Consider the following 26,274-nt stretch of genomic DNA (forward strand, 5'->3'; position numbering starts at 1 on the left):
AAAATCTGTTGCATTGGGCTCAATCAATTGATAGTATTTTTTTCCCCGCTGATATGGTCCAGTAATTTTCTTTGGCAATAGTGCTATTCGCCTTTTATTATAAATCATTACCAAAGATACTATAAATGCTTTTATTTTTCCAAATAAGTGCTTCCTAGGGACACTTTCATATTCCTGGATTATGCTGTTTTTTAAGGGACATAGGTAATTATTCTAGCCATCCAAGCCACCCTTTTATATCCAAATTTATTGCAGGCAGCCATAATTACACCTAAGTATACTGATGCTTTCTTAGGACCTCCACGGCATATCCTGTTCTCGGCTAACTGCCTGCATCTGTTTCTGTCCCTGGCACTATAAATCAATCCACACAAACTCCGGGCTGCTAACGCCCTCATCTTCCCACTCCCATTCTCTGTTTACCGACAATAAAGACTCCCCATCATTCTAATAACAAGTGAACGAACCATTTTGTTTCTTTTCTCTGGCAGCAAGAAGCCATTCACCATGCTTGCTAGGTTCTATTTAGCAAATAGATGTTTGGTGACGGATTTAGCAGACTGGCAGGTCTCTAAATTCTGCAACAGAACAAATTGAATCAGGACTCCTGTTCTACGTTTTTGTTTTAGTGATATTGTGCAAAGAGTTCAATATAAAAACATCTCAGTTGACCGACCAGGGACAAATCAATCAGGTTCTCATTCTGTAGTGCCTTCTCTGGCAGTTGGCTGACTGCAAAGAGAGAGTCAAAGCTTAGGTCATTCCACACAGAGAACTGGAAGAAACTATTAGCGAGGAGCAGTGGAGACAATCTCTTTGAGAATATTGTCTTGAGTGTGTGTAAACAAGGACAAATCACTTAAGAATATAAGGGCTCTGTGGTCATTCACTAAGAGGCCGAGATCTTCAGCTACCCAGAAAAAACTTCAGATCTGTGCTAAGTTATCAGCTGTGTAGCACTAATGGCCAAAGACAAGTATTGATAAGGAGTTGAAGAACCAGAAGTGCCCCCAACTAAAGCAGTGGGGACAAGGAGAAGTCGTTTGACCTCATACCTCCAAGGCTGAATGATAGGAGCTTACATTTTGGGCAGTCACTCAGTTCCTCCTGCTTAACCAAAGGGAGGAGCTGTGTTCCCTGAGCTGAACGTACAAAGATTCTTCCAATATCTCCTTTTTTTTTTACTGTATTTCCAGTGTCTATAGGTAAATGTGGATCACAGATCAACACAAAGTTACTAATATCTGGTTGGTTCTGGAGGGGCACGGAAACATAGAAGCATTATTTGAGGCTGTGAGTTTTACGTTACTTTCCAACTTGCAATAATCATATTTAATAATTTTCATATTACAAACTAATCCCCATAATCCCCCATTAACTAAATAGGTTTAAACACCCTCTATTATCTATTCGGAATGGGATAGAAGAATTATCTAAGGTCACTAAAACTGCTTTAAAAAGTTGTGACTGGCTTCAGAGCTTAAGAACATTCCACTGGCAATTAGCAATCAAGTGGCAAAGAACCAGCTACCATTTTAACAGCATTCTAAAATTGTGCTTCTACAACTTATCTTCGAGTAATAGCTCGTAGGATATATCAGATTGCGAGAGAAACCATAGCAAATTACACATTAAGAATGCTGAACCATGTGAAGAATTTTCCATTCTTTCCAAATTTAATTGAAAATATCCTTTGAAGGATGCTTCACATGTGCAAATCACTTTTAATATAAAATTACAAGTAATCAAAATGTATTAATTATTCACATTTCTGTCCCATTTGGTTACATTTGGAAACTAGCTTTGACCCACAAATATGCAATACAAAATATCATTTTGCCATTGTTTGTTAAAATAACTGGTAATAATTATTTGAGCTCTCTAAGCATTCTTTTAATGACAGATAAGAACAGATATTAAAATAAGAAAGGAAGAGAGATGGAGAGAGAGGTTTATCTCTCCATCAATACTGAATTAGCTCCTCTCAGCGTCCCTACCCATCTTGGTCCCTAACCATGATGGTCCCCAACCTAGTGTCCTTTTGTTTCAGGTAGAAGCAATTTAAATCCTTCTTTGAGAAGGAAATAATTTCCTATGCCTCAAATTATCCTTAAGACTTTTCATATACACCAAAGAGCACACAATAAAAAAATAACCAGGTGGGGCTGGCTCAATGGCCCAGCAGTTAAGTTCGCATGTTCCGCTTCAGCAGCCTAGGGTTCTCTGGTTCGGATCCCGGGTGTGGACCTATGCACCACTTGTCAAGTCACACTGTGGTAGGTATCCCACATATAAAGTAGAGGAAGATGGGCACAGATGTTAGCTGAGGGCCAGTCTTCCTCAGCAAAAAGAGGAGGATTGGCAGCAGATGTTAGCTCAAGGCTAATTTTCCTCAAAAAAAATAAACAACAACAAGGCATATGAGGAACAATAACACACGATTGAAAGTCAAAAAATAAAATTATAGACAAGTGCAATAAACTGACAGGAGATCAAAATAATGAAGTGATCAGATGGACTTCATTATACTTGTGCTTAATATATTCAAGGAAATAAAAGACAAGACTGAAACTTTTCAGAAATGAACTAAAAGAAAGAGAATTGAATATAAATTCTAAAACTGACAAACATTAATAACAAGATCTCAGTGAGAGAGTTTAATAGCAGATTAGATACAGCTGAGAGAGAATTACTGCATTGGAGGTTGGTCAGAAGAAAATATCACATCAAACATGGAGAGACAAAAGGCTGGAAAATACAGTAAAGTGTATAGGAGACAAGGTGTGGATGTTGGACATGCAGAATTGTTGTCTAAGGTGGGGGGTGGCAAATGACCATGGATAATAGAGTGGGTAAGTGAATCATTGTATATCCACACAATGGAAATCTGTATAGAAACAGAGTAGATGAAATAGAGGTACATGCAATAATGTGTTTGAATCTGAACTAATACAGTGTTAAGCAAGAGCAGCCAGACAAACATAAATACAAACTACATAATTCCCTTCATATAAGGTCAGCAGTTAAAATGGACAACAGATCTATATTGTTTAGGGCTTTGCAATTAGGTGGAAAACTGTTTTAAATGCAAGAAGTTATTACTATTAAAATCATAATTATGGTTTCTTCTCAGGGCATATGAGAGGGCAGTGATTGAGAGAGGGGACAAGGTGACCTTCTGTGTTGCTGGCAATTTTCTTTTCCTTTTTTCGCCAGATGGTGATTACACTGATGTATTTGCTGTCTATAATTTATTGTATTGTCCATCTTTTCTGTGTATTTTGTGTTGTATTTCACAATAAGAGTGTTTTTTGGAAGTATTAAAACATAAGGAACTAGAAACTATTAAATACTGAAAACATTTTGTTCTAGTTTCTATTTTTCTTTTGAGTTTCTTTGGTGTATTCTTATTTTTAAATTTATACTTATTGTTCTCAATTGTATTTTTTTATATATCAACTTTTTAAAAAATCTGAATTTACCAATTTTTTTATTGCAATTTGATTTCACATCTTTGTCAGCAAGCCATGTGGTCTATTTTTTGACTATTTGTTGACTTTATTAGGAAGTACGTTCATAAATTGACATCACACTGTTTAATACTTCCAATATGTTAGACAGGAGTGGGATCAGGCATCTTTGCATGTTTTCAATGTTAGGGATTCATCTAGTTTTTCCCCCATTAAGTAAGACTCATGCTTTAAGATTGAGATAAAGGTCTATTAAGACATTAAGAAAATATTCTTATTTTTATTTCATTGAACATTTTAAACAATATAGGTGTTGAAATTTGATGAAGTTTATTTCATCATCTGTGGAGATGAGCAAATGTTTTTATCTCCTTAGATGTATAGATGTGGTGACATACATTAACGCATTTAAAAAATTTTGAAGCATCCTTGTATTCCAGGAGAAAGCTCAACCTCTACTGTGGCACAATGTGTTATTTCCTAGTGTGGCGGTGGGTTCTTTGTTTTAAAGTGTCCACATGGGTAGTGGGATTAACACTTAAATTGGTAGATTTTGAGTAAAGCAGATTGCCCTCCATAAAGTGGGTGGGCCTCATCCAATCAATTGAAGACCTTAATAGGACAAAGAGTGACTTTCAGCGACAAGATATTCTGCTAGTAGGCTGCCTTCAGACTTGACCTGTGTCTGTTCCTTGGCTCTCCAGACTGCCTGCCTACCCCACAGATTTTGTACTTGCACTTCCATGATTATGTGAGCAAATTCCTTAAAATAAATCTCTCTCTAAATATATGTATATACACATCCCATTGGTTCCATTTCTTTGGAGAACCTTGACTAATACTGACAGCCGAAGAAGATAGCACTGCTTGTTCCCGCTGATGTCTGGGCTGATGCTGGTTTTCACGTCTCCGCTGAGACACCATGTTCTGTCTCTTCCATCTCCTCCAAGCCCCAGGCACACTCTGGCCCATCGGTGGCATCTTTAGTTGCTTCAAAGGTTGAAGATAACAACGTTATACATGTTTATGTTGTAACTGCATAAGTTTACTATATTTGAAGAAATCTTTACCTTAAAAATATAATATTTATTGTAGAAAAGTTTACAAAACATATACAAGCACCTCCACCACTCTCATTAAACCCTGAAACTCACACAAACACAGAAAGAACACCCAAGCAAATAAAACACCCCCACATTCCCACTTCTAGGACGATAACCATTTTAACTCACTTAATTAGATGTAAATATTCCATTTTCTATTTTTTCTGTGAGTTTATGTATATTTATAATAATATATGTATATTATAGTGTAATATGATACACTGTGTTTGCTGGAAATAAGACCACCTTGAACATAAGGTAATTGTCCACTTCCCAGTGAATATATCCAAAAACATGATAGGCAACTTAAATATATAAAGATGTAAGAACATAAAGGAATAGTCAAGTGTCTGCTTATGATATTTAATATTTAATTTAGTTACCCATATGTAATTTTTTACAATATATAAAATAAACAATTTATAAATATTACATTTTTCCACTCAGGTTTCATTATACAATTTTATTCAAAATCTCCACACGCATTTTGACATTTTTACTTCCGCACCTCGACAGCTCATTTGTGACTCACCAAAATCTTCCAGAATACATCATCTTCACATCCATCTGAAAGGTTTAAAGTATAACACTTTTGTCACTGGAAATGTTATCTTAAGTCAAAAGGACCCATTTACCTAATATTGGCCCCTGCTTTCTCTCATTCCACTGTAGCTGTCTACTCATGGTCTCCCAACCTCTACAATGCGGTCAGTTACCATTCTGCCTGTTAAGAAAGTCTTTCATAAAAGGCTTGTTTACAATGGCACTAAATACTATTCAATGTGAGGTCAGACAACCAGGAATATTTACTAAATTCACGTTACCTTTTTTCCTTTTTTGCCTATTTTTTGTGTTTCTGTTCCTTAACCTCCAGAAGCATCTAAATTTGCATTGTTTCCAATGATATCTTTCCCAAACAGTACTTTAAAGTACTGATGTGATTGGCAGATCAGAATACATATGGTAAATTTTTAAATGGAATCAGTGCACAACTCTCTGAAAGGCAATTTGGGGTCATAATACACATCTGATATTTGGGCGCAGTGTTTTATTTTTTACTCTGTTTTATTCAATATATTTCAAGCATCTTTAGATTTTGATGTTATATTTAACCAGCACCTTCTTGTTGGTCTGTGGGTTTTTTTTTGATACTTCCCTGACGGAAAAACTCAGGAATGAACCCTTTATAGCTATACCCTTGGAAATTCCATAGTTTCTTTCCTTAGCATAAATTCCTAGACATGCAAATGATATACATTTTCTTAAGGTTTTGATGTGCGTTTCCAAAATACACACCCAGATGTGTGAATTTATATTCCTTTCATCAAGAGTAAAAAGCTCCATGCCCCTCCAGCCTCACACAAACTGGGCATAATTATTTTTACCATTTACAAACTTATAGGATATAAGCAGTACATCGTTTTATTGTTAATTCACATTTGGTTACTACATTGTTAATTTGGGTATATGTGATGGGTCTTTAATCAGAGTCACACCCCCACTACACACACACTTGTGTGTGCACGCGCACACACACACACCACCACACACACACACACACACACACACACACACACCCACACTGACTTTGGTCCGTAGTCTTGAACTGAAGCGTGTCTCAGTTATCTTTGTGTTTTGTGGGCTGACCAGATAGACGCTTCTTCTGGTCTGCAAAGGCTGGACCAATCTTTTGTGGGTTGGCTCATCAGTTTGTTGTCAGCTGGGGAGTTGTCTGATGGCTGGTCGCTCCAGGATGGCCTCCCTCACATGTCTGGTGGTGGGCCGGCTGTTGGCAAGAGTGGAGGGGTAGCTGGGCCACAAACCTTCATAATCGAGCAGGCTGCCCTGGGCTTCTTCACATGATGGCAGAAGCAAGAAGGCAGGTGCCACCATGTGAACACTTGAGTCTTTATTTTTGTCACATTTGTTATTGTCCCAGTTATCTATCAGGATGTGGGAGGACTACTCAAGTGTGTAAACATAGGGAGGCATGAGTCAATTTTGCAACAATCTGCCAGCGGCCTGGTTACAGTGGTTAAATCTATGATGTCTAAAATAAATCTAGGTTCAATTTCTGGTTCTGAAGCTTACAATGTGTGTGATTATGGACAAGTTACTAAACTCTCTGAGCCTCACCCTTCTAATCTCTACAGTAAGCCCAATAGTATTAGCTATGGTATAACAGGGATGGTTATATAAAATAATGCATATAAAGTACGCAGCACAGAGATTCCACATCATGACAGCCCAAACACATCAACTACTGTTACTGAGTCAGATCCTGAGGGTTTGGTTTTTATTCTTTGTCATGAATTATTTCTATCCCTTATGGAAACATATCCCTGGTGTACCCACCCTCTGAATGCTGGCATGTGTAGACCCGCCCGAATCAAAGGGTGAACACAGCTTAGAGTCCAATGGGTCCATCGCTGTTTGAGTTAAGGACTGAATTACTCATCCTCCGTAAGTAGTGATATTTTTCCCCACCGGCTCACTGCGGGATTTATAATGTAGCCGCATCCATCATCCAACCTAGTTAGCAAACAGCAATGTGCTGACTTCCCCATGGGGAGATTACGCAGATCTCCTTCATTGTAAAAATGACACAGATAATTCTCCAGTACCACAATCTTTCATTAATATGTTGTAAGAGGAAATATGTGTGCAATCTGTTATCATGCATTTAGCCTCCATTCGAGAACTTTGCTTGCCAAAATCATAACTTCTCACATGATTTTATAAAAACATCCCAAGTTTCAGCGTTCCCCACCAACTTTTCTCTATGAAAGAGTCTGAGCCACCACTGCAATAGCTTCGTGAATGCTCTTCTTTCTTCCGCTTTTGCCCTTCATGGTCCATTCTCCACACAACAGCCAGAATGATCTTCAAAACACAACTTGGGTTGCCTACTGTTTCCCTAAGCTCCAAACCTGATGCGGCTACGTGCTGCTGATGCACAGACTCTGCAAACCTCATCTCCCCGGCGACTTTCTCAGATGGCTTCTCACGGGTTGTGTCAACAGGAGGGAGAGTGGCAGGCAGAGGGCGGGAGGAAGCCTGTTCCTTCCTGTTTCGGTGGCATGGTCCCAGGAGAAGCAGTGGGCTCCAACAGCAGCAACTGTGTTCAGAACCCAGCTTCTTTTGAAACTCCTAGAATCAGATTTGGCTTAGAGGCCCAGGACCCCCACAGAGGTACAAGAAGCACTGGGTTGTGTCTCAGCCCAGACACCTGAGCATCAACATCGCAGGCTCCTCGTCTGTCTGTGTGCCTGAAGTCACAGCAAGAACTGGTTCCCATCCCCTGCGTGGGATGGTGAGCTCCAAATCCATGGGAGCCTCTCTGAGCTTAAGTTTTCTTAACCCCGACTCTTCCCCAAGCCTCAGAAATCATAGTTTCCTGCACTTATTATTTTGGGTGATCTTAGTGACATCCTTTTGCAGGTCTTTTGGTCTTCTAATGCCTCTGAAGATAATTCCTTATCATCTTCATTCTCTCTGTTTGAAACACCTAATGTATTCTCCACTTTCCTACTGAATACTGACTAATAGAGCATGGGTCTTGGGAGTTGTTTTAGGAATGGAAAGAGAGATTAAAAGATGGGATTCTGAGATTTTTCAGGTTATGCTCTCAGTCTTTAATGTGTCTCAGATTTCCTTCCTCCTGGAGAATGGGACACTGGTCATCCCAGCATGTGGTGGCATACAATTATGCACACCTGTTGTTGCTTAGGACAAAATGCCTTTTTATACCTGCTGGGACCACTTAGATCCGCAGCCGTGGGTCAAAGTTCCATTTCTCTCTGACCGCTGTTATCCCCTAATTTGACTTTGGGTCACTAGAAATTAACATCAAGTTGTTTCATCTATTTGATAATCCCTAAAAAACCAGGCGTTTCGTTTTCCTAGTATACAACTACCCAAGTAACTAGGTGGAGGTTTATTTGAGGAAGACAAAGAATGATTGAGCTCATATTCCTGACATTGTTCCAGGGGTCTGAAGTCAACCTGAAGAATAAGGGATGGCGTGATAAATGGGAATTTGGCCCATGTTCATGCCACAGGGGTCGAAGCAGCTCTGAAAACCACCCATGTGTAATTTCCATAGTTTCTGACTAATTACAATAGACATACTTGGCAATTAGCAGAATCCTTGCATTGCCCCCGGCCCATGGGGTGACGATATCTAGACAGGAAAACTAGGTGAAGCTGACCGAAGTCCTCTCTGCCAGAATAGGAAACCAGAAGTACCGCATCCTTGGGGATTCGCAGAGACTGGTGCCCGCTCCGAAGATTTCAAGATGCAGGGAGGGAAGCTCTCCATTTAACTTGCTTGTCGGCCGGTGCAGAAGGTTGAGTACTGGAGAATAAATGCTAACAATCATACGCTTAAGCAGCTGATTATTTCAGTGGCAGTTGCTGCCCCACATAAATAATAACTTTACTGAAGCAGATCACCACAGCTCCTGGTACCTTGTACGGGGTTATTGATCAGGGAAATGCCATTATTTGCTTCTGTATGACTCTGCAAGAACCATCAGACAAAGTTTTCTTCCTCTCAGCAGAGAACGTGCTCCTGGATGTTTTGCCTAGGGCAGTACAGACTCTTCCGCTCTATGTCACAATCTAGACTAGGGGTCAACAAACTTTTTCTTAAAGGATCAGATTGTAAGTATTTTAGGCTTACTGTCCATGTAATCTCTGTCCCAACGATTCAACTCTGCTAGTGTAGCTCAAAAGCAGCTGGAGACAATGAGTGGGTTTGGCTGCATTCTGATAAAACTTTATTTACACAAACAAGCCCCCAGCCCGTTATAATTTGCTGACTCCTGATCCAGAGCATAGGACTCTGATCATCTTAACATCTACAGGACACCACTCTGATCCTACACATTGAAAATCTCATGTGGACATGACAGAGTAGTTAGCACATTTTTAAAAGAGCTTAAGGAGATTTTTGTTTACAAGGATGGGAGATAAACCTGCAAAAATGTAGGGACTTGCTGGTTGATCAAGTAAATGCAAATCTAATGGCTAGGAGCATGTTGGAATATCCCCTCCAATGTGAATATTTTGATGCACCTCATATGAATTTTTGGTAACAGTATATATACCACATTTGAGTGCCAGCTGATAATCCATAAAGGCTGCCAGTTGTAATAAGGTCCAGAATAACAAATTATTCTGTATGTATCTGGAAAACTCAATAGGAGAAACAGTACTGATCTCTGGGATTTGGAAACAAAACCCATGCTCTATTTGTGTTTGAAAATAATGTTTAGTCTTGAATTATTGGTAGAGGGATTCTAATAATTTCTATTAGATCTGGCTTGATGATTGCACTCTAAATATATCTTTGGTATCAAAACTGAATGTAGTCTCCTTGGTCTTTTACTTAGTGACAGAAGTAGGTGGCAAAATCCTTTAGACACCAGATTTTAAAAAAATAAGTCCACTTATAACCATCAGGTCTATTGCCATTAATAAATACTTCTTTGTTCCACACATGAGAATGCTCTGTTGCATACTTTAAATTTCGTATGCTCTGTTTTGTGTGTTTCTTTAGCTCTGGTAATGAATAATTTGCTGTCTTTGAGCCAATCAAGATTCTAAAATTTAATTTTTGTAAAATTAGGTCTTTATTCAAGTTCTCAGATTATATTTATGTGTTCTTTTCATTTTCAATACCTTTAAAATATTGAGTTTTGGGTACTAAATCATTGAGGTCTATAGAGAAAAGATGTATTTACCACTGGCATCTAAGAAAAATTGAAGCGTCTTAAAATCTTATTAAAACTCTCATCTTGGCTGAAATATAGTAGTCATATCATCACATATTTCATATCCATGATATATTAATAGGAAAACAAACTTATACATACCACACAACACCAGGTGCAGTAGATTTAGACAGGTATGGGTATAGATATAGATACAGATCTCATTCAGTTAAATTAGGTTTTCCTCATTTGTTCTTCATCAATTACATCTCTTAATACTTCTGGTATGGTCTTCAGACCTATTGCCAAAAATAAAGGATGTTTATTTCTGGTTTCCATTTTTTTCTGTGTTAATGCTAGAAAACAACATTTTAGAGAATACTTTTTCAATAGTTTCTTCTTTTTTCTGCATAGTGCTCACTTTTTCATACTATTTCTTTTTTTTTCCTGAGAAAGATTTGCCCTGAGCTAACATCTGTTGCCAATCTTCCTCCATTTTGTATGTGAGCTGCCGTCACAGCTTGGTCACTGACGAGTGGTGGAGCTCCACACCTGAGAACCAAACTTGGGCCACCAAAAGAGAGTGTGCCAAACTTAACCACTAGGCTTCTGGGGCTGGGCCAGTACTATTTTTCTTGATGGTGAAATGTAATAATATACATTAGGTTTCTCTACCTGTAATTTAATATAGCATTATGCTTGTTTATCAAAAAGCATCTAACACATTAAGTTATGTACATTGTATCTGTCCAACTGTTTAGTATGTCATTCAAGAAAGGATAATGACTCATCTGTGTCCTTTGCACATGCTTGTTGGATATTCTGATAAGTGCATGTACTCATTATATGTAGAAGAGAATTAGCAATAAAAAGGGATAGGACAATATAAGGGATTACAACATGGATTGATTGCAAAAGGGTGGTGCTAAGTGGAAGACTGCAGATGCATACAGCCTGATTCCGTTTCCAACATTCCGGGAAAGGCAGAACTGTAAGGAGAGTAATCAGATTAGTAGTTTCAAAGGCCTGGGGGTGCAGAGAGGGATTAGGCTCAAGGGAGCATGTGAGAACTTCTTGGAGGGATGGAAGCATTCTACATCTTGATTAAAATGGTGGTTATGCCTCTGTATACATGTACTAAAACTCCTCTAAGTACAAACCTAGACAAAGTATGTAAATAATAACTACAAGAACCTAACTTATAAGAAAAGTGCAAGGGAGTGAATGCAAAAAATATGTTCCCCATCTTCCATGATTATTTCATTTATACCAAAAATAAATGTGATCTAATTACTGAATTATTTGGAACGTCATGATATTATTTTTTTTATTCACTGCAGCAGGAAATTATTTGTAATTTGTTGGCCTGCAATGTTATTAAGTGAATGCTAGAGATTGGCACACTGGCTACAGGCTTAAAAAGAGTCTCCATTTTGACATTTAAATCCCTAATTTATAGATCCAAATATAATCTCACTACCTCCCTACTGGATCCTTGTCTTCAGTCTGCATCGGTGTGCTCATAATGTGCCGAACCATGGGCTTATTTCTATGCCCCTTTTGATCCACAATTTTGAAACTCATTCTTTAGAAATAAAAATAAAAATACAAAACATTTAAGACATATACCTAACTTTTGCCTGTGTTAGTCATCAGTGTACAGGGAAGTGAAATACCAAGAGCCAAGATGAATTAAACAAATATGTCCTTACGAGACTTATAATCTCTTTTGCAGATTCAGAACCCAAAGCTCAAGACGAGGTTTCCAAAGAGATATGGGCATAGCACCATGCAGATGAGAAGGAAAGAACAATTTTTGCCAAACTGGTTGACCAAAGGTCAAGAAATTATCAAACAAATGTGGCACGATAAATTTGATGGGGAAAATGGAGGGCGGGCACAAATAAAATGAGCTGGTTGCTCATATCAAAGAGGAAATATGATCAGAGATAGAAACAAAAATGCCAGAATGCAAAGGGCATTTTATTAACTTTTTGTTCTGTGTTTTTATTTCCTGTTCGGATGGGAAGAGAGACACGGGGAAAAATAAAGAGCAGAAGGAAGTGTTAGGAACTGAGTCATTTGCGTGAACCTTCCTGGGAAGGCTGCAAGGCGGTCACGGATAAAGCTATTAGCTACATTGTACACTAAACTTCTAATTAAGGTCTTGATGCCCAGGAGGAACAGCGAGAAATGTGGGGCTTTCCAGCAGAGAAGCAGCAACCCCAGGTGGATAGGTGCATTAAGCATTAAGCCTCTCACAGCCGGAACAGCTTGATACTGTGTGTGTCCAAGCCTGCTCTGCTGGCCGCGGTATAAGCTTCTGGAATCCAGGACACGGTCTCTCAGGGGCCCTGACTGTGGAGAAAGGGGGACGGGATAATATTTCTAAAAGTCTTAGAGGATACCACAGAGCTTTTGGAAAAGTGATGTCACTTATTTTAGACAGAGAATTATATATTTAAAGGTGAAATTTTATATTTTTATGTGACAAGAACGAGTTGTCATGGTCTCTTTGGATTGGATCTGATAAATCATCTTTTTCTAAACCTCTTATTTCCCAGGTGAGAATACTGAGTTTAATTGTTTTGCCTAAAGCCATACAAGTTTAATGACGGAATTGGGGGTATCCCTAATTCCCAGAATAATTATCTTTTCTCTACGCTATTGCTAAATACTCTTATACTTGGGAATGTGAAGTAAGTGATGCTTGATTAATTAACATCTCAGGCCTTGTTCTCCTAACTCTGGTTACCTGTGCCCTGGGGAATTCAGTCAGTGCCTCCTGGGCGTTCAAGAAAGTATACTTGCACAAGAAGAAGAAAATAAGGGATTTTAGCCCAAAGAAGCCCAATGTAGTGACAGATTAATCATAATAAACTACTCAGCATCGTCCATGGACTCAGCTACCTCCATTCACACTTAAGAGGCGTCTTCCTTTCCCCGTTGGCAGAAATGGTTCTCCTTTCTGGAGTCTTTCCACGTCTAAAAGGAAGACATCCTCTAGAAGTCTACCAGGAATACCATGAGCTCCTTGAATTCAGTCAGCAGCATTCCTTAACTGTTTGGATTAGGAACATTCTTCCCGAGTGTTGGGTATCTGTCATGTGCTGCTCCAGTGGCCGGCCCCACCCTCTCCGTCCTGTTCTGTAGCCCGAGGGTGTCTGCCCAGCCTCTGGCTTCTAGTGAGTTCCGAGGAGTTCCTGCAGAGAGTGGAGGCAGAGAGGAAAATGCGGTTGGTGTATTGAGTTCTCCTGGCTCCCTCCTAAGGGCTGGCTTTTACCCGTGAGCAAAGGTCAAAGAATTCTAGGGTAAAAAATAATGGAAGCACATAATTAAGGAATTGGCCCAGAGCAAGGGTAGAAGAAATATTTCTCAAGGACATTGGGAAGCCACCAGTTTTTTTGAAATGGACATTTTTTAAATGGCACCAGAAAGAAGAGTTCCCCAAAACCTGGAAAGAAAACAGCCCTGCAAATTAATCTCCTGCCATGCTTTAGGGACACACTTAATGACCGTGTGCAAATGCAGGTGTGATACAGCCCAGTTAAGGGGACACTAGAGAGCAGAGGCCACAGTGTTGAAAATTAGAGAACTATGTACACACAAGTCCCTTAGAAAAAGTCAAAGAAACTCAGTGTTGACCAAATGGGGGAAAAAAAGTAAAAAGCTGTCCTCATTTTTTTTCCCTCCAGACATCTATGTACTCACATGTACCTTCCTCAAACGACAGCTTGCAAAAGAGCTGGCTTAGCCGCCTCAGAGGAAAATGGCAGTGGAATAGCAAATTGGGCAGGCAAATTCATTTATTCTGCTATTTGAGGGCATTTACAGGGAGAGAGTGGCAGAGGGCCGGGCAACTGCCAGCCTCAGTGAGAAGGCTCCTGTGCGCCCAGACATCGAGGCAGGGTCGGCGGCTCGCCTGGCAGGCTGGCCGTAATTTGTGAGAGTCATTTAACAACAGAGCTGCCACACTTTAGCCACTCTGGAACTGTCTGAAGAGCATTTCGCCATTTCTTTCCAAATGAAGATTAAGCTTTTTGCCAGATAAGCGAGAAAAAGACTGAATAAAAACCAGAAGTCGGCCAATTGATGTCGGGAAAAGATTGCATGGTCGGAGTGACTTTTCTCATTCCTAAAGACTGTCGGCAACTTCCAGAATGTTACAGGGACCCAGCAGGCTTCCAATCTGTGTGTTTTGTTTTTGAGAAATCCAGGACAAGCCCTGAGCTCTTGCAGTTGGTTTTAGAAGACCGCTCGACCTTGTCATTTGCTGACCTAAATTTTCTCTTTTTATAGCTGGATGCACTGAACTCGCTCTGTTTTGATCTGTTACCATTTGGTTAAACAGTTCAATGGTTAAACAAATTTACATTTTCTGTATAAGAAAACAGGAGAAATGCCCTCACATTAATCAGTCTGATGCATGTTCTAACAAGGAAGAATGTGGACGTTAACTAGCATATCCCCTTATGTAGGAGGTGTTCTGCTGTGACAATATTCCAGAACCACGCATTGGTTCTAGGCAACGGTGTCTAGAACCAGTAGCTCCCACCAACAGATGGTGCTCCTGGCCTTGGGCATTGACACACTTCCCTACCTCCTCAGCCAACAGGTGTTGAGGTAGAAGCAACATGATTCCTTGAACATTAAGGGAATTTAGAGACTATAAGACGGAGTCATCTCTGAAGAAGGTGCCAGCGAGAGTGATATTGCGATCAACATGATGCCAGTCATGAGTCACTGACGTCAGAGATGGGACGATGAGTCCTATATATACCTAAGGATCCTACAAGCTCCTAGAGAACTGAGTACATGCTAATCCTAATATGCCACCAATCTTTTAGGGAAATTTTCTCTAAGTCTAAAATTTGTGGATGAAATTGTCTCAATCCAGAACATTTCAAACATTGAAACATTTAGATAGATGTAATGAAGTTATCTTGCTGATGTTTCAGGTGAAAATATGTTAGCATTCAATATAACATTTCATGAAATCTCCTTTTAGCAAATGAGATGAATTCATTTGCATTTTCCTCTGAATGATCATCACATGATCTATTTTTTCCTTGTCCCGTGATATCAAGGTGGATAAAGCAGAGTCAGACTGTCTGCTATTTGGCTGTTTGCACAATTTTTCTAATCCTCTGAGTGTTGGTTACATAGGGGAAAATAAATTAGATATTCTAGGAAAAGAACGTAGTTTTACAGTTTTAATCGGGTCAACAGATTCTCCCAGGGCCATGTGCTTAGGCTGCCGCACAGATTTTAGGGTTTGGGGAGTGATGTATCATTCAATTAAACTGTGAAGCTATTTACTAAACATAGCAAGAATATAATACACATCTCTTATATTGAAATAAATTAGGAAATTAATTTTAATGGAATTATTTTAACATTTTAAGTGGAAAACCAGTGGGTTATAGATCTTAGAGAAAGTCAAGGAAGAAGAATGTGAATTAGCGTAACTGATAAAAGCCCACGCAGGTCCCTACAAGCATTATTATAAATTAGTCTTAACAATAAACCTTGGCTTCACAAGCTCTTATAAGTGATTTAAAGTTCTGCTCAACATTCACGGCTTAAAAACAAATATCTGACTTAACATTACCCAGGAGGCAGACAATTTAAAAGAGTTTTTAACAATTGAAAGGTGGAAATACATCGTGTAATGATTGCAAAAGGAATAAGAAAGCCATGATTTCTGTTGCTTTAAAGGCTTAGAGGCGATGCCATATTCAGCAGGAATGACTGTGTGTGGGACCTGACTATAGGTGGTATCGCTGTTTGACCTAAACTGCTCCATGGTTCAAACGCATTTCTGAGGGTGCATGCTGAGGTGGTTGAGGTAAGCAGTGATGTTTAGGGTTCTGGAAACTTAAAGGTGGTAAGGATAAAGATCCAGCCCAGAGGATGCTGTGGTCCTGAAAATGCGTCATATTTGGGATTTACCCAGTTATATACGGCAACCTCTGTGAAGCCTAAAGAGATAACTAAAAGTTTTAATTCTAAGGTCTTAATGTTTACTTGAAGGAGAACCTTGTCATTCAATGCTTCTGGCAGGAAGAAAAATCATGTGGATTACTTCCAGACAGATTATTTAGAGTGTAGATAAAGAACTACTTTGTGTGGAAGCCTGCTGGATTGGATGTCTCTGGCCTGAGGGCTGGCCTGGCTCCTCCAGCCTTGAGAAAAGTCTCCTCACTTCTCTGGGTTTTGGTCTCTCCATAGATCCAATGAGCTGATGTCTGAAGTTTCTTCAGCTCTAAAATTCAATACTGTGATTTCTAATTATTTTACTAAAGTATATATATAAAGCACATAAGTGCTCTAATAGTAAATGTACAACTTGCTGAATTTTTATGTATACATGCCACCATTTAGATCAAAACGTAGACCTTTCGGGAAGTATCTCATGTCCCTGCCCAGTCGTCTCAGGCTCTCCACAAGATAACTACAACACCGACTCCTATAACCATTGGTTAGTTTAGTCTGTTCTTTTCACCAGAGATAGAGAGTATGAGGCCAAAATTATTTTGTAATTTACCCACGGTATTAACACTAATAATCACTTAGTAAAACATGTGATACATACCAGGTCCTTATTCATATTCAATAAATTATCAAAAACATTATTGAATTAATAACTTTTTATTTCAAATGTTAGAAACTAAGAAAGTTATAAATGGTGACGGCGCATATTTCTTTTTTGGCTATCATAAACGATAGGACACTGAGTCACAATGATTTCTTTAGGTGCAGTCAAAATTTAAAAATTAACCTTTAATGATCCCTTCTAGACAGAGAAAATTAGCCATTTTCTTTTTTATAAATAATTAAAATTGAAAGGAAAAAGGCACAATTATTTATGTAACCTCAGAATCACCTAATATTTGTCTTGTGTTTTACTTCCAATCCCACACCATTTTTAAACCACTCTAAGCTATCCACGCTTCCACCTCCTTAAAATCAGAACACTAAATACACAGCTTCGTTTATCTTGAAGCACAGCCAATGTACATTTATTAAATGGCGTTTAAAACAAGATTGGCCTCCTGGGCATTTTCAGCTGGCATTGTTCTGTCCAACCCTGTGCATTGTTGCATCTATCACCACTCCTGTGTTCCCCTCAGCAGAGCACAGCTCCTCTCTCTGTCCTACTGTCCATGTTGTACTTCTGAGGACATTAAAGATGAGGCAGGATGGGGGGCTAAAGAGAGTCAGCTCAGCACAGTACAATAGAGCGCTTTCAAGTAAATAGGACAAACGATTTTTGCCATTGTCATATCACTCCTGGCAAAGGATCAGAGGTCACACCTTCATAGAACTGTTCTGTTGACGTTGCCAGTTTTACCTCATTCTGATGCGACTCCGACCCACACTCAGAGGAGCTCCAAGGAGGGGCTCAAGGATGGGCGTCATATCCACAGTCTGTCCCCTCTTTGGAGGGTTCTTTTCTGTTCAGTGTTGTGAATTTGAGACAAAACTGAAGCTGAGCCTTCAACAGCACAAGCTTTCATTCAATGGCCAGAGAATGGAGAATTGGGAACTACGTCAGGTCAAGTTGGACTGCCAAGTTGCCTTCAACCGGTTTTAACTGGTTTCGGCTGTATGTCTCAGGCGTCTCCTCCTTCCTCTATTTGTGGTTTCCTGTAACCCAGAGAGAACATGCTAAGCTTGTTCTGAGCAGGGTGGGGTTAATGTCTCAGGGGGCCAGGGGCTGGGGTGACGTTGATATCCCTCTGGAGGACAATGTCTATATTTGTCTGAAGATTCCGATCACGGAATTCGTACTTGTTCAGCTTTTCAGAAGGATAGTAAGAGTGTGTGGGTGTGTGTGTGTGTGTAATACCTGGTACCTCAGTAGTATTTGCAGTATTAGGTCTCACATGTCAACTACCATTCCAGATCCTTCTTCAACTGTTCCATTCTATCCCTCTATCTCATTGTTGTAAATTTTGTTTTCCTTTTGGGGTCCTGCACTGGGTCCCAAACATAGGAAACAACTTGCTTATTCCTGCTTTTTTGTATTTCATAAGGATCGTCTGCATCAGTAACTTCACTTCCAACCTCAGGGGGTGTAGACATATGCACCCGTGTGAGTAGAGTCCGTCTTACGGGAGGTGTAGGCCCAGCTACAGTAGATCTGACAGGAGACAGGGAAGCCCCTTCTAGGATGGCAGTGACAGCTTACCAATTACTCCTTGCTCCAAATGCCAAGGTGAGAATTTTTGATTTATGTAAAGGCCACGTCCTTTCTATTCTGTTCAAATATAAGTTGTTTAAATCGGCTGAGCACCCTTGAAGTGGGATCTGTGGTTTTAAACCAAGCCCCTCACTAATGTGAGAGTTTAGCAAATTGGAGATATGTTTTTTTTTCCTCTTTGAATGTGAAACACAATTTTATACAAGGAGAAATACTTAGTGTAAAGCTAGGAATGCTAGTCTGGGAGCTACTAGACAGGGAGCCTGTCTGAGCAGACCAGTCTTGATGGTTGGGGACACCCAGCACAAGCAGATATGATGTTTTTACAATGTATAGCTTGTATCTTGTATAACATTAAAGCTGATACAATGACATTATTGTGTGTGTCAGGAACTTCCTGAAAATCCACAGGAAGGGATCCTGGACTCAACTTAGAGTGGACAGCATCGAATGACTGCTTCCTATTCGAGACTTGCTTCAAAAAATTCCCCTTAGACCCTCATCTGTGTGTACACTAACCCTAGACTGTCCCCCGTGGAACCTGCCCAATTCTACCAAGTCCTGCCGTGAAATTTCCACTTCAAATCAAACTCCGCAAACCCCAACATGTCACGCCTGTGCTCTCCCCTTTCCGAGATAGAAAGACTTTGTCAAGATAGTGAGTGATCTCCTGCAACTTAACTTTGCTTAGCAATACTTTATCTTCGGTAGTATTATCAGGGAACAAACATCCAATTTGTATATTTCAGACATTTACAACATATTAAAATTATAGACAATACGGGGATGCACATCTTTCTGTGTAATTGCATATACACTCTGACGCTCTGCCTTTTTGTTTCAGCTCTCATACTAGAAACAAGTGTCCTTTTCATGATATGTTTAGTGACATGTTTTCCTTAGTTTTGTGCCTTTTCTCATTGATTTCGCTGTTTCAAATGACCTCAAGCCTAGTGCTGAAGCGCTGCCTGGTGTTGCTAAGTGTAAGAAGGCTGTGATGTGCCTGAAAGAGAAAATCTGTTAGATGAGCTTCATTCAGTGGGTTGTAATGATGTTGGCTGTGAGCTCAAGGTTAATGAATCAAAAATACACATTAAATAAGGTGTCTTTAAGCAGAAACACACATAAAAACATCGTGTTTGGTCATTTGATGAAAATGTCATGACCAGAGGCTTGTAGGAACGTAACCCAGTATTTCCCCTGGGAGCAGTGGCTCATGTTCACTAATTCACCATTTGTGGCAATTTTATGGAACGTAACTTCCACAAACAATCGGAACCAACGGTATATATGTGAATATTTTCCTAAGATAAAATCTTAGAAGTAGTTTTACGATATCAGACAGTATGCACCTCTTTAAGGTTTTTGTAATATAGCAAATTTGTCATCTGGAAAGTTTGCAAACATCCGCATTCCCGAGAAGAAGCGGTGAGTTTCAGTGTTCCTTCGTCTGCTTCCCAGTGTCAGCGCCGCTGTCCACATCCTGCTGAGGTACTGTGTGGAAAGGACCTAGTCTGTTTAATACGCATTTGGTTTCTTTTAAAATACATCTAGGAAACTGAAAATAGTATATTGAAATAACGTAATGCCACTGACCAAAAAGCAGTAACAGCTACGTAAAAAGATTGTTAAATTGTGCTTCCAACTACTCCTTAATTCTTTAAATGCAAAATGCACATTACATGGGAACAAACGAACAACACAAGGAACCATCTTAGTACATCAAAAACATTACTTGCCCTTTAAATTTTATATCTAGAAATTGTAATTTTTGCCATGTCAACTCAAGTATGCTAATTATAAAAGTATAGTTCATGTTACACAGTTAAAACCCAACTTCAAAATAGTTAATCTAGTCAAAAACAATTATTTCAAAAAGGAAGGTCTCTTTATTGGGCATTAAAACACCTGTCAGTATTTTCACTACTGTATTCATAAGGGCTCCAACAGCTTACAAATTAAGGGTGGCTAATGCCTAATCTCTTTGCCAGGTCCTCTTTCTATTTCCAAGCTTGTGGCTATACAGTAGCCGGAATATTTTATAGCAGATCTGTGGCTTTACGTAGCCAATCTGTGACATTTTCCTGAAGAAGAGTCAGTTGGCTTCTGTAACAGTAACTGTTTCCCAACTTGTTATTTACTCGGGCATAAAAGGTCTCCAGAAGTATATTGTGAGGCAAAAGTGAAATATTGTCTTTTGTGAGAGAAACAGAATCATGGTTAATAATTTCATAATATTCCTTGTACAGGATTAAAAAAAAAACGTTTATGTGAGCTCTAATTGGATCTGTCCAAAGCTGGAGCTGAAAACAAATGTCCAAACAGGGCAGATTCAATTCATTTTCTGCTTGCTTTTAATTTCCTGGAGAAGATATGGGTGGAGTAGGGGAGCAGATGGATTGTGTGACTGCATAACTGTTCCGTAACACCTTGTCAGAGAAAGGAACACACGCCTTTCACAGATGAACAGTGCTGACCATCTAGAAAATTGAATAAATGTTCTGAGAAGTTCATTTTGATCAGTGAGTAAGGAGAGAACTGAATGGAAAGGGTTTTTTTTTTTACAGAACAAAATAGAACGAAAATTTTGGAAGATCAATGAGGCCAAATTTTGTAGAAAGAAGCTTCCTACAATGCTGAAATTACAATACGAAATATAAAGGATAAAGCTGCATGCAACTTTTTTCAGTTAATTGCAAAATGTAACAGATAAATTGCATCTTGAAAGAAATACTATAAACAGTTCGATTTCTCTTTGAAATTGTATTACAGTTCTGTGGAAAAACAGTTCTTGTCTAGAATACTGTTTTCCTGCAGCTGTTCTGCGTTTAAGCTAATTGGCCACTGGATGTCACTACTTCACATTAACCTGTAAAAAACTTAAATTATAGAATGTTTTAAATAGTTTTTGGGTTTATCAACCCTCTGAAATGTCACCTTCCAGAAGGAAATGTTTGAAATCAATTCAAATTAAGATTATTTGGCTATGCCTAAGAACAATTTAAAGAAAGAGTACAAACAATACTTGAGATAATTTAAGCCTGAAAAAAATAGAAACGGGGTTTAAAGAGGATTTGGGTTACAGCTCTCATTTATTTCAACATTGCCTTATGTATTGATGTAATGACAGGTTTTAAGTTCATTTTTTGGCAATCTAGTAAAATATATGTGTGACTCAACTTTCAAAGTTGGTAGGTGGTTTTGCCTCGTGAGTATGGCTCAAGAATAGAGTTGTAAGAGCTGTTGAAGATGTTCAAAACTCTTCTCTTTGATCCTCAGAAATGGCAATGACGCAGGACAGAGAAGATAAATCACTTAGCTAGGGCCACATGGCTGGTTAGTTTCAGAGCAGAGACTGGACCCACATAAAATGGAGAACTTGACATAAAATGTCCATTGCACTCTCCCTATCAGTCCGCTAAGTCATGTTTGCTAAAACATAAAAATAGACAAGGACTTCTTACTGTCATTCCCTGGTGCAGTGTTTTTCAAGTGTTAATGTTCATCAAAGAAGTTATGTTGCTGGTTTAAAGAGCAGAGTTCTAGAACCTATTAGTGATTCTGATTCAGATGCTGAGGGAGAGCCTGAGAATTTGTATTTTAAACGAACATCCCAGCTTATTCTGATGCCGATGGCCTAAAATCCCTGTGAAGAACAGTGCTTTAGATCACCTCAGAGACGAAATTCATTTGGATATGATGCCTCCTTGGGCATAACTGGGCCTGTGGGTACCTCCATCATTTTAGAACACCAGAATGTAAGTGAAAGGGATGTTTATGATTGTGATAGCTTTGAATCTTCAGAAATACATGCATGTGAAAATAATTTCAAAATCGTAGACTATAAGAATTGTCAAAGCTACATTTTTAAGTAGGGTTTATTGAGGTCAATTTTATATGAAGCGAAATTCGCCTTTTATAGTTGTAAATCTTGATGAGTTTTGACAATATTAGCAGTCATGTAACCACCAATACACAATCACCCCCAAACTTTCTCTTGAGTTTGCAGTCAATCCTCTCCCTTTATCCACAGCCCGTGGCAATCACTGAACTGTTCTGCCCCTGTAGTTTCGTGTGGCCCAGAGAGCCAAAAAAGTAAGTCATACGATAGATATCCTTTTGTGTCTGGGTTCTTTCCCTTAGGGTAATGTAGATTCATCCATGCTGTTGCATATATCAGTAGTTTTTTTTTCTTATCACGAGTTTTGTTTCATTGTATGAATGTGTCATAATTTTTCCTTTTGCCAGTGGATGGGTGTTTGGGTTGTAAAAAAGCTTCAGCAAATAAATCTACTCTAAACAGGAAATGACAGCTCTTTGTATGGACACCTATTTTTGTTTCTTTTAGATAAATTTTTAGGAGTGGGATTGTTTTGTCTTGTGATAAGTGATGTTTATCTTTATAAGAAACTGACAAATTTTTCCAGTAGCTAAACCCTTTTGCATTCACACTTGCAATGTGACAGAGTTTCAGATGCTCCACATCCTCCCAGCATGTGACATTGTCAGGTTTCTTTCTTTAAAAAATAATACTCATCAGAGTGTGTATACGTTGGATTCTCATTGTGCTCTTAATTAGCATTTCCCTAATTTCTAATGATATTAAACATCCTCCATAAAGCGCCTGTTCAAATACTTCATGCCTGTTGTATTGGATCATTTGCTGCCTTCTTTTTTTAGCCTCTTCCTCCTTCATTTTCTTCTCTTTTGAGTTTAAAGAGTTTGTTATATTCAGGGAACTATTTCTACATCAGATATGTGTTTTGCAAGTATTTTCTCCAGTCTTCACCTAACTGTTTCACTTTCTTAGTGTGTTAGCTAATAAACTTTGCTCGATCTAGGAACACAAGCATTTTCTCCTATTTTTCTTCTGGCAGTTTTATTTTTTCCACTTTTACATTTCATTAAATAATATGTTTAACGTCAATTTTCCATAAATTGCAAGGTAAGGGAGAGATTCATTTTTCCCCAATGGTTTCAGCATCATTTCAGGAGAAAACTATCCTTTCTTCACTGAATTCCTGTTGCACCTTTGTCAGAAATTGATGGCTTTTGTAGGTGTGCTGTATTTCTAGACTTTGCACTGCTCGATTTGTCTATTCTAATGCCAATATCACACTGCTATACTCACTGCGGTTTTATTATACACCTAAAATCACGTGTCTGTGTTCTTATTGTTTGTGCTTATTTTCCAAAATAGTTTCACCGTTGTAGTTTCTTTGCTTTTTTTGGTATAAATTTTAACATCAGTTCGTCAATTTCTATCAAAAATTTTGCTTGGGATTAGCATTACCACTATGGGAAGAATTGGTGAGTAGCAATATTTAAGCTTCCAACCTATGAACATGATATATCTGCCCATTTATTTAGGCTTGCTTTATTTACATTCTCTCAACAAAGCTTTGTAGTTTTCAGCGTATACATTTTGAGGGTATTTTATTAAATATACCCTAAGCATTTCTTTTGGTGTTGCTAACATATTTATTTTCTAATTCTAATTTCCAAATGTTCGTTGCAATTGTATAAAAATATAATTGATCTTTCTATATTGACTTTGAACCCTGACAATCACTTATTAGTTCTAGTAGCTTTTAAAATAGATTATGATTATATCATCTATGAATAAATTCAGTTTTATTTCTTCCTTTCCAATCCACATGCCTTTCATTTTCTATTCTTGCATCATTTCCCTGGATACAACCTACAGTACAACTTTTAACAGAAGTAGTAAAAATTGGATGTACTCTTCTTGTTTCTGGTCCTAAGGAAAGCATGCAGTCTTTCACGTCTAAACATCCCGTGAATGTCAGTATCACTTATGCACTTTATGAAGCTGAGGAAGGGAGGAAGTCACTTTTCGTTCCTAATTTGAAGGTCCTTTGATCAGGAATGGACGCTGGATTTTGTTAAATGCTTATACGCATTGATTTAGAGAACAACATGGTATTTTTTCTTTCCAGTTTGTTAATGTTGTGAGTTGCGTCAATTGATTTTCTAGTATTAAACCGCCTTTGTGTTCCTGGGATGAATGCCAATGGTCAAGATGGAGTACTGTTGTATATATTGCTAGATTCAAAATTTGTGTTTCTGTGTTCACGAGAGATATTCGTGTGTAGTTTTCTTTTCTTATCATGCTTTCGTCTGACTTTGGTTTCAGGATAATGCTGGCATCATAGAACAGGAAGGTAAGTATGCCCACATCTTCAATTTTCTAGAAGAATTTATGTAGAATTCTTATTAATTTTTCTTTTAATCTTTAGAATATTTCACCATAGATACCCAAGGACCTGAAGGTAACTGTCATTCTTGAGGGAATATTTTTAAGTACAAATTCAATTTCCTTAATAGTGATAGGACTATTCGGTTTATCTCTTACTTCTTAAATGAACTTTGGAAGTTTGTATCTTTTGTGATATTTATATATTTGTCTATTCACCTAAGTTGTTGATTTATTAGGATAAATCTCTACCATATTTTCTTATTATTCTTTTAACATTCATAGATAGGCTGTCTAATGATGTCATCTACCTCAGATTTTGTGTCTTCTCTCTTTCTTTTTCTTCCTGATCAGTCTGACTAGAGTTTCATCAATTTTTTTTTTCTTCTCAAACAACCAGGTTTGGTTTCATTGATTTTCTCTATAGTTTTCTATTATGTTTTCCACTGTGATGATTATTTCCTTTTATCAATTAAATTTGCATTACATTTGCTTGCTTTATTCCTCCAGTGTTTTAAGGTGAAAAATGGGGTCACTAAGTTGGGAATATTCTTCTGTTCTGATATTGACAGATAGTACTAAAAATTTTACTCAATTGCTTTAGTGTTACTGCACACGTTTTAATATAGTGTGTTTTCTTAATCATTCTGTTTTAAATATTTTCTTATTTCCTTTTTGATTTCTTCTTTGAACCTAGGATTATTTATAAATATACTGTTTAGTTTCCAAATGTTTGGGAGTTTTCCAGAAATATTAATGCTATTAATTTGTAATTTAATACCATTTTAGTCAAAGAACAACTTTCATGACTTGAAGCAGATGAGAAATCTGCTATAATTCTTATTTTTGCTCCTTTCTACATAAATGTACCTTTTGGGGGGGCTGCTTTTATGAGTTTCTCTTTATCACTATTTTTGAGCAATTTGATTCTTATATTTTCTTCGTTTCCTTTGCATTAAACCGATTTAGAAAATAATTGACCATTATACCTTCAAGTATCTTTTCTGTCCCCACCTCTTTCTCTTCTTTGTTGGAAACTTCAGCGAAACCTGTATTAGGCAACTTGAATCATTCTACTTTTTGCTGAGGCTTTTGAAAATTTTTATTTGCTTATATTTTCTCTCTCTCTTTCATTTTTGATAGTTTATATTGATATGTCTTCAAATTAACTAATCTTTTATTCTGAAATGCCTAATTTGCCATTAATCTCATCCGATATATTTCCATCTGGTACAGCGTAATTTTCATTAGTATAATTTTGAGGGATTTTTATGTCTCTACTTAATTTTTTGAAATATAGAATACAGTTATAATAACTCTTAGTGTATTTGGCTAGTAATTCTGATATCTGTGCCAGTTCTGGTTAGGTTTTGATCAAATGAGGTATATTCTTATTACTAGACATTATTCCAAATATTTTGCTTTTATTAGCTCAATTAATCCTCACAGGAAACCTTAGAGATGGGAATAATTATCATCCCTATTTAAGATGAAGAAGCCAAAGTACAGGATAGAAAAGTTAAGTAACTTGCCCAAGATCACACAGTTAATATGTAGGCTG

This window comes from Equus caballus, chromosome 27 (genome assembly GCF_041296265.1).
Source record: "Equus caballus isolate H_3958 breed thoroughbred chromosome 27, TB-T2T, whole genome shotgun sequence".
Lineage (NCBI taxonomy): Eukaryota > Metazoa > Chordata > Mammalia > Perissodactyla > Equidae > Equus > Equus caballus.